Here is an 11,398-nt window from a genome sequence, read left to right as displayed (position 1 = left end):
CTCAGAATTTGACCTTCTCTTGTTCAAAGAATTCTCTATTCTCATGTGATTTTCCTTTATTCCCACTCATTCTCCTTTCAGCAATAATGTCAAGATCTTTACATATCAAATACAGGATTTACTGCTATGAAATCTCCACTATTGGTGGTAATAAATAATGCAAAACCAGTTTGCGACAAAGAAAATTAAGCTGAGACAAAGCATTTGTTATCTGTTAACTTTGAGGGACAAAATAAATTTTGTTTGTTCTCTTCATGCAACTTGAGACCCTCTGGCCATGTAAAATCAGCAGAAGGTGTGGCAGGGAGCACAGGAGAGCTGGAGCTCTGCCTAAATTAGGATGAGAGTTTCTTTACACTCAGCTGAAGTGATCAGAAGTCGTTTGCACTGCCAGATATTCCCAAGGCGGGGTGGGAGGAGGAAAAGGAGCGTTCATCTGAGATGTTCTGGGATGTTCTGGGATGTTCAGTGCTGGGATGTTCAGAGATGTTCTGAGATGTTCTGAGATGTTCAGGGCTGGGATGTTTTGGGATGTTCAGTGCTCAGATGTGCTCCAGTGCCAGCACACCCAGCACCAGCACGGTCAGAGTGCACAGGCAGTGTCACCTCAGCACCTGGGGATAAAGAATTTTTGGATGTTTTAGCCCTGCAGACACCTGGACTGTCCCCTGTGTCCCCTGCTCCCATCAGTGACCACGGCACCCTTGGGATGGGCAGGGAATGGGGAATCTCCTGGTCTGGAGCAGGAGCTCAGTCCCAGAGGAAAGCCACTGTGTCCCCAAGGCCTCCCCTGTCCCCAGCTCCCTGTCCCTGCCTCCTCTCAGCCCCAGTCCCCTCTCCTGTGTCCTTTTTTCCATGTCCCTCACCCCATTCTATGTCCCCTGCCCCAGTGTCGTCACCCACTCCCAATCCCACGTTCCCTCACCCTGTCCCCTGTCCCCACACCCTGTCCCTGATCTCCTGTCCTAGTCCCCTGTCCCATCTCCTCTCTCATGGCCCCTGTCCCCTTTCCCTCACCCCCTGTCCCCGTCCCTGTCCCCTGTCTCTGCTCTCTCTCCCGTGTCCTCGTCCCAGTCCCTTTCATCCCGCTCTCCTGTCCCTGGTCCCCTCTTCCATGTCCCTTACCTGGTCTGCTATCCCTGATCCTGCCTCCCTGTCCCCTCACCACCGTCCCCTCTCCCAGTCTGCCATCCCCTGGTGCCCTGTCCCGTGTCCCTGTCCCGTGTCCTTGTCCTTCGTCCCCTGTCCCGTCCCTGTCCCTGTCACCCTCTCCCATGTCCCTGTCCCTCTCACCCTCCCCCTCTCTGCTCCCATGTCTCTCTCTCCTATTCCATGTCCCTGTCCCGTGCCCCTGTCCCTGTCACCGTCTCCCATGTCCCATGTCCCTGTCCCTCTCACTGCCGTTCCCGTGTCCCTATCCCGTGTCCCTGTCCCATGTCCCTGTCCCTTCTCACCGCTGTTCCCGTGTCCCTGTCCCTTGTCCCTGTCCCCGCCATTCCCTGTCCCGTGTCCCTGTCCCCACCATTCCCTGTCCCGTGTCCCTGTTCCTGTCCTGTGTCCCTGCCCCTCTCACCGCCGTTCCTGTGTTCTTGTCCCGTGTCCCTGTCCCTGTCCCCGCCGTTCTCTGTCCCTGTCCCTCTCACCGCTGTTTCCTGTCCCTGTCCCGTGTCCCTGTCCCTCTCACCGCCGTTCCCGTGTCCCTGTCCCGTATCCCTGTCCCTGTCCCATGTCCCTGCCCCTCTCACCGCCGTTCCCTGTCCCGTGTCCCTGTCCCTGTCCCCGCCGTTCCCGTGTCCCTGTCCCGTGTCCCTGCCCCTGTCCCGTGTCCCTGTCCCTCTCACCGCCGTTCCCTGTCCCTGTCCCGTGTCCCTGTCCCCGCCGTTCCCGGCCCGGGCCCATTCCGGGCCGTGCCGCGCTGTCCCGTTGCCACGGCAACCCCGAGGACGCCGGCCGCACCCACCAGGCGCGGGGGGAGCGCGGTTCCCCCTCCCGCGGGCGCTGTGGTAGCGCCCGGGAGCAGCCGCTTTCCTCTGAAAAATGGAATTATTTCCACTGAAATATGGAATTGTTTCCACTGGAAAATGGAATTGTTTCCACTGAAAAAATTGAATTATTTCCACCGAAAAATTGAATAATTTCCATTGAAATATGGAATTGTTCCCATTCAAATGTGACATTATTTCCATTGGAAAATGGAATTGTTTCCACTGAAAAAATTGAATTATTTCCACCGAAAAATTGAATAATTTCCATTGAAATATGGAATTGTTCCCATTCAAATGTGACATTATTTCCATTGGAAAATGGAATACACAGGGCCTTTTATCTCATTGTGTATTCAAACCCCAGTTTCATAATTTTTTCGCATTTCCAGTGAGAAATAATAGTCTCGAGTGAGTTTTATTTCATGAGATTTACAGTGTCCCGTTCTGGGCTTCTCGGTGCAGGAAAGAACGGGAAGAACTGGAGGGGAAGGACTTCCTTCCCACGGAGGTGGCAGAGCATCCCAGGGAGGTTTTGGTTCTCCCTGCTGGAGCCACCCCAGCCCCACCTGGATGTGTCCCCTGTCCCTGCTCCAGGTGACCCTGCCTGGCCAGGGGGGTTGGGCTGGGGACCCTCCAGAGCTCCCTTCCCACCCCAAATGCTCCGGGACTCTGTGAGAAAAACGCATTTTTCACATTCTGCACATGACAAAACTCGTTGTAATTCACATTTCCTTTATTTTAGGGATTTGCTTTTACCCTCCTGGAGCAGGAAGGGCTCCTGTAAAGCCCTGGAGGAGTCCCAGCTCTCCTGCTGCCCTCATCCCAGCATTTGGGCAGCCCATAGGGAATATCCCCTTCACAGGACCATCAAATCATCAAATAATTTGGGTTGGATTGCTGTTGTTTTTTATTTTTAACCCTTTAGCCATCAGGCCGCTTCCCAGCTTGGTTAAATCCAGCTGCAAACCCAGGTCTGGGGTTCCAGGGAGAAAAGAAAAGTAACAGTTGTTTTGTAGCACCTGTGGTCACAGAGGAGGTGACAAAATCAATCCGAAATATCTTAATTTGGGCCTGGGTGTCCAGCCAGGGGAGACAAAATCAATCCGAAATATCTTAATTTGGGCCTGGGTGTCCTGGAGAGCGCTGATTGCTGCTGGGGGTGCTGAGCTGTTCAAGGCAGAGGTTCCTGATGTGCTCTGAGGGTCCCAGGTGGCTCAGGGCAGGTTTCCAGAAGCACCTGAGGGATTGATCTGCTGGTGGCACAGGTTCCTGAGATGCTCTGAGGGTTCCAGGTGGCTCAGGGCAGGTTTCCAGGAGCACCTGAGGGATTGAGCTGTTGGTGGCACAGGTTCCTGCCATGCTCTGCAGGTCCCAGGTGGCTCAGGACAGGTTTATAGCGATAACATATATAATATAATAATATATATGTAATATATGTTATATATGATATATTATATGTTATATATTATCAATGGCTGCCACCTGCTCTGGCCACAGTCATCAGCAATTAAATAAAACAAGAATTATTTATTAATTATTATAATTAAATAAACAAGATTTATTATAATTAAATATTACAATATTAATTGAATATTATGATTATTATAACACTTATAAGATTATTATTATAATTATTATCATTAAATGAAACAATAATCCATTATTATTTAAAATACAATATTAATTGAATATTATGATTATTATAACACTTATAAGATTATTATTATTATAATTATTATAATTAAATGAAACAATAATCCGTTATTATTTAAAGCAAGAACATATTTACAAGAATATGTTAATTAAAGCTTCTTACCTTGTCCATTCTTCTCATGGCCTGGACTGTCTTCGTTAGATCTGGATTTATAACTCTCCAGGGTCTGCTGTGAAACATCATTTTCTGTGGAAAAAGCCCACAAAAATAATTTAAATAATTAAATAATTAACATTTAACAACATAAAATAAAAATAAAATGAAATAATTAAAACTAGAAATTAATTTAAAATTAAGTAAATAATGATAAAAATTAATTAAAACTCCCCAAAAATTAGTGGTGAGAATGAGATTTTTTCCCCATTATTCCTTCTCACCCTCTGCCTTGATCATAGAAGTCCTGGGAGAAGAGTCACAAACTGGGGATTTTATCAGCTTGACAGAGATCACCATCACCTCACAAAAATCCTGCGAGTTATAAAATGGGGATCTCATCAGCCCGAGTGAGTACAAAAAACCTGAGTGAAGAGTCACAAAATGGGATTTATCACCCGAGTGAGATCACCATCATCTCACAAAAATCTTGAGAGAAGAGTTAGAAAACAGGGATTTTATCAGCCTGAGAGAGATCACCATCACAAAAAACCTGAGTGAAGAGTCACAAAATGGGATTTATCACCCGAGTGAGATCACCATCATCTCACAAAAATCTTGAGAGAAGAGTTAGAAAACAGGGATTTTATCAGCTTGACAGAGATCACCTCACAAAAATCTGGAGAAAAGAGTTAGAAAACAGGGATTTCCCAGCCTGAGAGAGATCACCATCACCTCACAGAAATCCTGGGAGAAGAATTACAAACTGGGGATCTCATCAGCCTGACAGAGATCACCATCACAAAAAACCTGAGTGAAGAGTCACAAAATGGGATTTATCACCCGAGTGAGATCACCATCATCTCACAAAGATCTTGAGAGAAGAGTTAGAAAACAGGGATTTTATCAGCTTGACAGAGATCACCATCACCTCACAAAAATCCTGCGAGTTATAAAATGGGGATCTCATCAGCCTGACAGAGATCACCATCAGAAAAATTGTGAGAGAGGAGTCACAAATTGGGGATTTCTCAGCCTGACAGAGATCACCATTATCTCATACAGCATCACCTCACAAAAATCCTGAGAGAAGAGTCACAAAATGGGGATCTCATCAGCCTGAGACAGATCACCATCATCTCAGAAAAATCTTGAGAGAAGAGTTAGAAAATAGGGATTTTATCAGCCTGAGAGAGATCACCATCACAAAAATCCTGAGTGAGGAGTCACAAAATGGGATTTATCACCTGAGTGAGGTCACCATCATCTCACAAAACTCTTGAGAGAGGAGCCACAAACTGGGGATTTCTCAGCCTGACAGAGATCACCATCATCTCACAAAAAATCCTGAGAGTTATAAAATGGGGATCTCATCAGCCTGACAGAGATCACCATCATCTCAGAAAAATCTTGAGAGAAGAGTTAGAAAATAGGGATTTTATCAGCCTGAGAGAAATCACCATCATCTCATAAAAATCTTGAGAGAAGCGTTAGAAAATAGGGATTTTATCAGCCTGACAGAGATCACCATCACCTGACAGAAATCCTGAGAGGAGAGTCACAAATTGGGGATCTCATCAGCTTGACAGAGATCACCATCATCTCCCAAAAATCCTGAGAGAGGAGCCACAAATTGGGGATTTCTCAGCTTGAGAAAGATCACCATCATCTCATACACCATCATGTCATAAAAATCCTGAGAGAAGAGTCACAAATTGGGGATCTCATCAGCCTGACAGAGATCACCATCACAAAAATCCTGAGAGAAGAGTTAGAAAACAGGGATTTTATCAGCCTGAGATCATCTCATACACCATCACCTCATGAAAACCCTGAGAGAGGAGTCCCAAATTGGGGATTTCTCAGCCTGAGCACCTCGGGGATGCCTTGAGGCACCAACTCCTGCTCCTCACCTCTCCTCCACACCCCGTGCGCTTTCTTCAGCTTCACCATGAACAGCAGCACAATGACGAGCAGCACCAAGATGAGAGCAGCCACCAGGATGGGCAGCAGGAGATTCTTCTCCTTCTTCAGGAGGCCTTTGGATTCAGGATTTCGCTCTGTAACACAGGTTTGTGCTGTTAAATACCCTGGGAATTTCTGGGAATTCAAACAGGAATGATTTCACCCCGGTGATGCATTCCTGAAAAATCAAATTTCTTGCCTGCAGGGGAAATTTGATTGGGGCAGAGACTTTTTTGTATGTATAATTTTTCCTTTTATATATATTATTTATTTATATTATTTATATATAAAAGGAAATATTTATATATTTATACATATTTTCTTTTCCTTTCCTTTAGTTATGTATACTTTTTCCTTTCCAAAATCTTCCAGTGATCTTTTTTATCAGTTACACTGGTTGCTAGAACAAATTGATTTTTCCAGTGGTGCTTCCCAGAATTTCCTCCCTATTACCCCATTCCGTTCTCTGAGATTTTCTAGACAAATCATCCTCTTTTGCAACTGCTTGAGTTTCTCTCCTTGATCAGCAGGGAGGTGAATTCCAGATTTCCTTCAGGGAATTCTGACTCCTTTTGTCCAGCAAAGGTCCAAATTTCTCATCTGAATCTAACTAAGGAGTTAACCACTTATGTCAGCTTCTTCCATGAGGTACAACCAATCTTTTATACACACACTTCTCTGGGAGAGCAGAATTCACCCAGGGAATTGTGAAGAATTCACCTTAATGAATGTGAATAATGAATTCATGAGGTTCTGAACTTCATTTTAGGATATAATATAGTTAATACGATAGTATTAGTAGTATAATTACTATAATATATAATCATATATATAATGATATATAATATATAATCTATAATATGTAATGATCATATAACATAACATAATACATAACATATAATATATATAGATGGAACAGGAATATAATATATAATCTATAATCTATAATATATAATATATAATATATAATATATAATATATAATATATAATATATAATATATAATATATAATATATAATATATAATATATAATATATAATATATAATATATAATATATAATATATAATATATAATATATAATATATAATATATAATATATAATATATAATATATAATATATAATATATAATATATAATATATAATATATAAGTAGGTGGAGCAGGAATATATAATACAATATATAATAAGAATAATATATAATAGTTGATGATATACATAAGCATTAACTTTGCTTTAATGCTGAAATGATAGTGTGTGCTGTGTGTACCAAAACTTTGCATTAAGAAGAGATTTCCCTTTCCTTTTCACACCCAGTAAAAGCCACAGAATTCCAGAGTGGTTTGGCTTGGAGGGGACCTGAAAGCTCCTCTGGTTCCATTCCCCAGACAAGATCGAGGCTCCCTTTCATGGATGCTGTCCTGACACGTGTCAGGATTAATCAGAGCAGGCTTTACCAGGATATATTCATTTTGTGATGTTTGCAATCATTGATACATCACTTTTAAACCAATAAAAACCAAGAGTTTGGGCATTTCTAAAGCAACAATTATTTGTCACTGCAGGTCCTGTGCTAAGCAGGTGCAGAACTCTTGGTGGGGTTTTGGGTGATTTATTTGGGCTGTGGAGATTTTGATTGGGCTGGAAAAAATCTCCTGATTTCGGGAAGGCTGGTGCAAGCACGGATAAAAAGGAATGACTGAGGAGCTGGGGGTGCTCACCTGGAGAAAAGGAGACTCAGGGGTGCCCTCCTCACTCTGCACAGCTCCTGAAAGGTGCCTGTGCTCAGCTGGGGCTGGGCTCTGTCTCCAGGCACTGACAGAGCCAGAAAAGCTGCATTGGGGGAAATATAGCCTGGATATCAGGAAAAAGTTCTTCACAGAGAAGGTGATAAAGTTCTGGAATGTTCTGCCTGGGGAGGTGGTGCAGTCACCATCCCTGGGTGTGTTTAACAAAGCCTGGATGTGGCACTGGGGGCCAGGGTTGAGTTGAGCTGTTGGGGCTGGGCTGGCCCTGATATCTGGGAGGTCTCTTCCATCCTGGTCATTCTGGGATTGTGTGAAGAGTTGTTGCACAGTGCCATCTAGTGCAGCCCATCCGGAGCATCCCAGCCTGGCTCCCACCCTGCTCTTGCCCTTCTTCCTCCAAGGACAGGGATTTTGGCAGGGAGAAGGAGGGAACAAGCAGGAAATGCTGCACTCTGTGTCCCACACTCCTCTGGGATGTGGGATGGAACGCTGTGCTCACCAGCATTTCTGTGCTGGTGATTTCAGCTTTGATAAATTCAGGTGACTGAGACCAAACTCACCGTTCAATGTGACGTCTGTGAGGTTTGGCTGGGCTGGTGCTGAGCTGGAAACTGCTGGATTCTCTGGGGATCCTGAGGGGCTGGAAACTTCTGGATCTTTTGGGGATGCAGAGGGGCTGGAAACTTCTGGGTTCCCTGGGGATGTAGAAGGGCTGGAAACTTCTGGATTCCCTGGGGATCTAGAAGGGCTGGAAACTTCTGGATTCTCTGGGGATGCAGAGGTGCTGGAAACTTCTGGATTCCCTGGGGATCTAGAAGGGCTGGAAACTTCTGGATTCTCTGGGGATGCGGAGGTGCTGGTAGCTGCTGGATTCTCTGGAGAACTGGAAACTGCTGGATTCTCTGAAGGGCTGGGAACTTCTGCATCCACTGAAAGTCTCTTTGGTTGTTTGCAGCCTAAAGAAACCCCCCCAAAAAATGACAAAAAATCAGAAAAGGCTTTGTCACCGAGCAGATCCTTGAAAAATGAGCCCTGCCCTGCTCCATGCTCTGCACTGTTTGGGTTTTTTGTCTGATCAAGGATCTCACTTCCAGTCCCACCCTCAGCTTTCCTGCCCTCAGAATGTATTTGCTGCTCTGAAATGAGGAATCAAATGAAACTCTTGGCTGTGGGGAGCTTGCTGCTCAGCTCTGCACCGAGGAACAGCTCCAACCCCTTTTTTTTTTTTTTTTTTTTTTGCCCCAGGTTCCTCATTTTAAAGCAGACCCCACACTTCTGTGTGCATCTGCATCATTTTCACCAGCTCAGGGCTGGAGAGGCAGAGCTGGAGGAGCTGCAGTACCCGAGCTGGGGAGGTCCTGGAAGGGGAAAGATGCCAGCAGCCTCCGTGCCCCCAGCGCAGGGTGCTGGATGATGCAGCTGGCTGTCCCTCTGGGGCTGTAGCTGAGGATCCTCAGCGTGCTCCTTGTGCTCCATTTCTTCCCATCAGCTCCCAGCTGGTGCCTGGTGTCACCTGCGTGCCCGTTGGGAGAAAAAAAAAAAATAATATAATTAAAAGCATCTCTATCACCCTGAAATCCTGCTCTCCTACAGCACAGGTTTGACCCCTCCCCTTTTCCAGCTGTGGGAATTTACACCCGAGGATTCCTTGCCTTGCCAAAAGGAATTAGGGGGAGTCTGATGGGATTCCCAGTGTTACTGATTACTCCAGGTAATGCTGATGATATGGAAAAAAAAAAGGTGTGTTTGATGTGACAGAGAAGTCTTTGAACAGCCCTAGTGGAGGGGAAGGTGTTTCAGATGTTTACCTGAAGGACACAAATATTTCTATATTTCCAAATAGAAATTTCCTAGAAAATGATTTATAGAATATAATTTCTATATTTAGAAATATTTGTTTATAATGCAGAGGCTCTGATGCTCCCCTTCCCCTTAAATGAAAGAAATTCCCCATTTCCAAATGAACCTTTCCAGATCAGCATTTCTCAGCCCTCTTTTCCATCCCCAGCAGGGCCAGGTAAGAGCTCCAAGAGGATTTCAGAAATCATCTTTGTCAGCAGCAGCTCAGTAATTACAGCTGCTTTGCCCCTGCTGAGCCCTGGTGTTGTCAGTAATTAAGATTTATTAGCTGTTTTCTGATTAGTGTAAATATTTGCAGGAAGTGATTAAAGCTGGGAATGGAAGGGGAAGGAAGAAGAGTTACTCCAAGCTTGCAAAAAATGGAGAAAACCACAGAAAATGGAGAAATAGTGGAGTAGGGCAATGATTTCTCTTTCAAACAATTCAGTTTGTGTCTCCCACCTTTTCATGCAAGTGTGGCTGCTCTGAGGGGCAGCCCCAGACAAACCAAGGCAGCAGACACAGCTCGGGCCCCGTGGGGCTTTCCTGGGCTGGGAGGTGCCAGCTCAGGGGTTCCCTCTGCTCCAAAGGCGAGGAGGAGGTCAAGGCAAGCAGAGGTTTTTGTTAAAATATCAGAGAAATGCAGTGCTGGCTTTCAGGAGTGCTAGTGTCTGAACTGTGCGTTGTGATGTCACTCATAATTCAGTTTATCAGGGTGCTTTCAGGCTTGGGGAACCCCCTGGTTTTAGAAAAACACTGTGAGAGACAGAGATAAAAAATCAGGGGGGGGCATATTGAGGTTTTTGTGACTCCCCAGGCCCTCACACACAGCCCAGCTCTTCCCAAACACAGGCAGGATTTAAAAACCTGCTTTTCCACCACGCACTGCTCTAGGTGTTCACCTTTTCTGCATTAAAACCCCCCAGGTTTTATCAGCCAGCCTGATTTATTCTTATTATTAACTCTAATTTCCATCTATATTCAGGCCAGAACACACAATTCTCTGCTGTTTTCTAGAGCTCTAATTTAAAAATAAACCATCTTGGGCCAGGGGAGGTTACAGGTTCAGCTTTAAATACGTTGCTTGATGATGCAAAACACAAGTAAGAGCTTGTTGATGTGTGAAGGAAAAGCCATTTGCATCCCTGAGTGTTTTTCTCACATTTTGATACAGATGTGCACTGGAGCTGGTAAGGCAGTGATTTGTAGAATAATGTTATTTATAGCACTGCTAGAATGGCAGTTATTTGTGCAGCAGACAGGCTGAAGGAGAAAAAAGGCTGCTGGGGCTTTGAAAATCGTGGCTTCAGGATTTTGGGCGTTGTTTTGTCCCAAATAAAGGGAAATAAGTAGAATTATCTCCAATAAGTGGGATTCAGTGCTGAGGTTCCAGGATTTTGGGTTCATTTTATTCCATTGGAAATCAGTTCTGAAATTCCAAGGATTTTGGTTCATTTTATCCCAGTGGAATTCAGTGCTGAGATTCCAAGATTCTGGGTTCATTTTATCCCTGTGGAATTCAGTATTGAAATTCCAGGATTTGGGGTTTATTTTATCCCAGTGAAATTTAGAGCTGAGGTTTCAGGGGTTTGGGTTTATTTTATCCCAGTGAAATTTCGTGCTGAAATTCCAGCGGTTCGTTTCATTTTATCCCGGTGGAATTCAGCAGTGTTGTTTTAGTTCACTGCATTGTTTATTTCATATTTTTATTTTCTTCCCTATTAAAGAACTGTTATTCCTGCTCCCATATTTTTTTCCTGAGAGCCCCTTAACTTAAATTTGTAGCAATTCAGAAGTGGGGGTGTTTACATTTTCCATTTCAGGGGAGGTTCCTGCCTTCCTTAGCAGGCACCTGTCTTTCCAAACCAAGACACTGAGCTAAAAGCAAAATGAAGGAAAAATTCAGGTGTAGATTTGAGGAGCTGGCTCTATTCTGCTCTTCTAGAAAAAAAAACAAACAAACCAAGGTGAGGGAACTTACCCAAAATCTCAACATTCTGGCTCTTGGTTTTGACGTGCTTGGTGTAGTACAGGCAGCTGTAAATTCCTTCATCC

This window comes from Onychostruthus taczanowskii, unplaced genomic scaffold (genome assembly GCF_017590055.1).
Source record: "Onychostruthus taczanowskii isolate IOZ18803 unplaced genomic scaffold, ASM1759005v1 scaffold43, whole genome shotgun sequence".
In the NCBI taxonomy this organism is placed as follows: domain Eukaryota; kingdom Metazoa; phylum Chordata; class Aves; order Passeriformes; family Passeridae; genus Onychostruthus; species Onychostruthus taczanowskii.
This window is presented reverse-complemented; position numbering follows the sequence as displayed.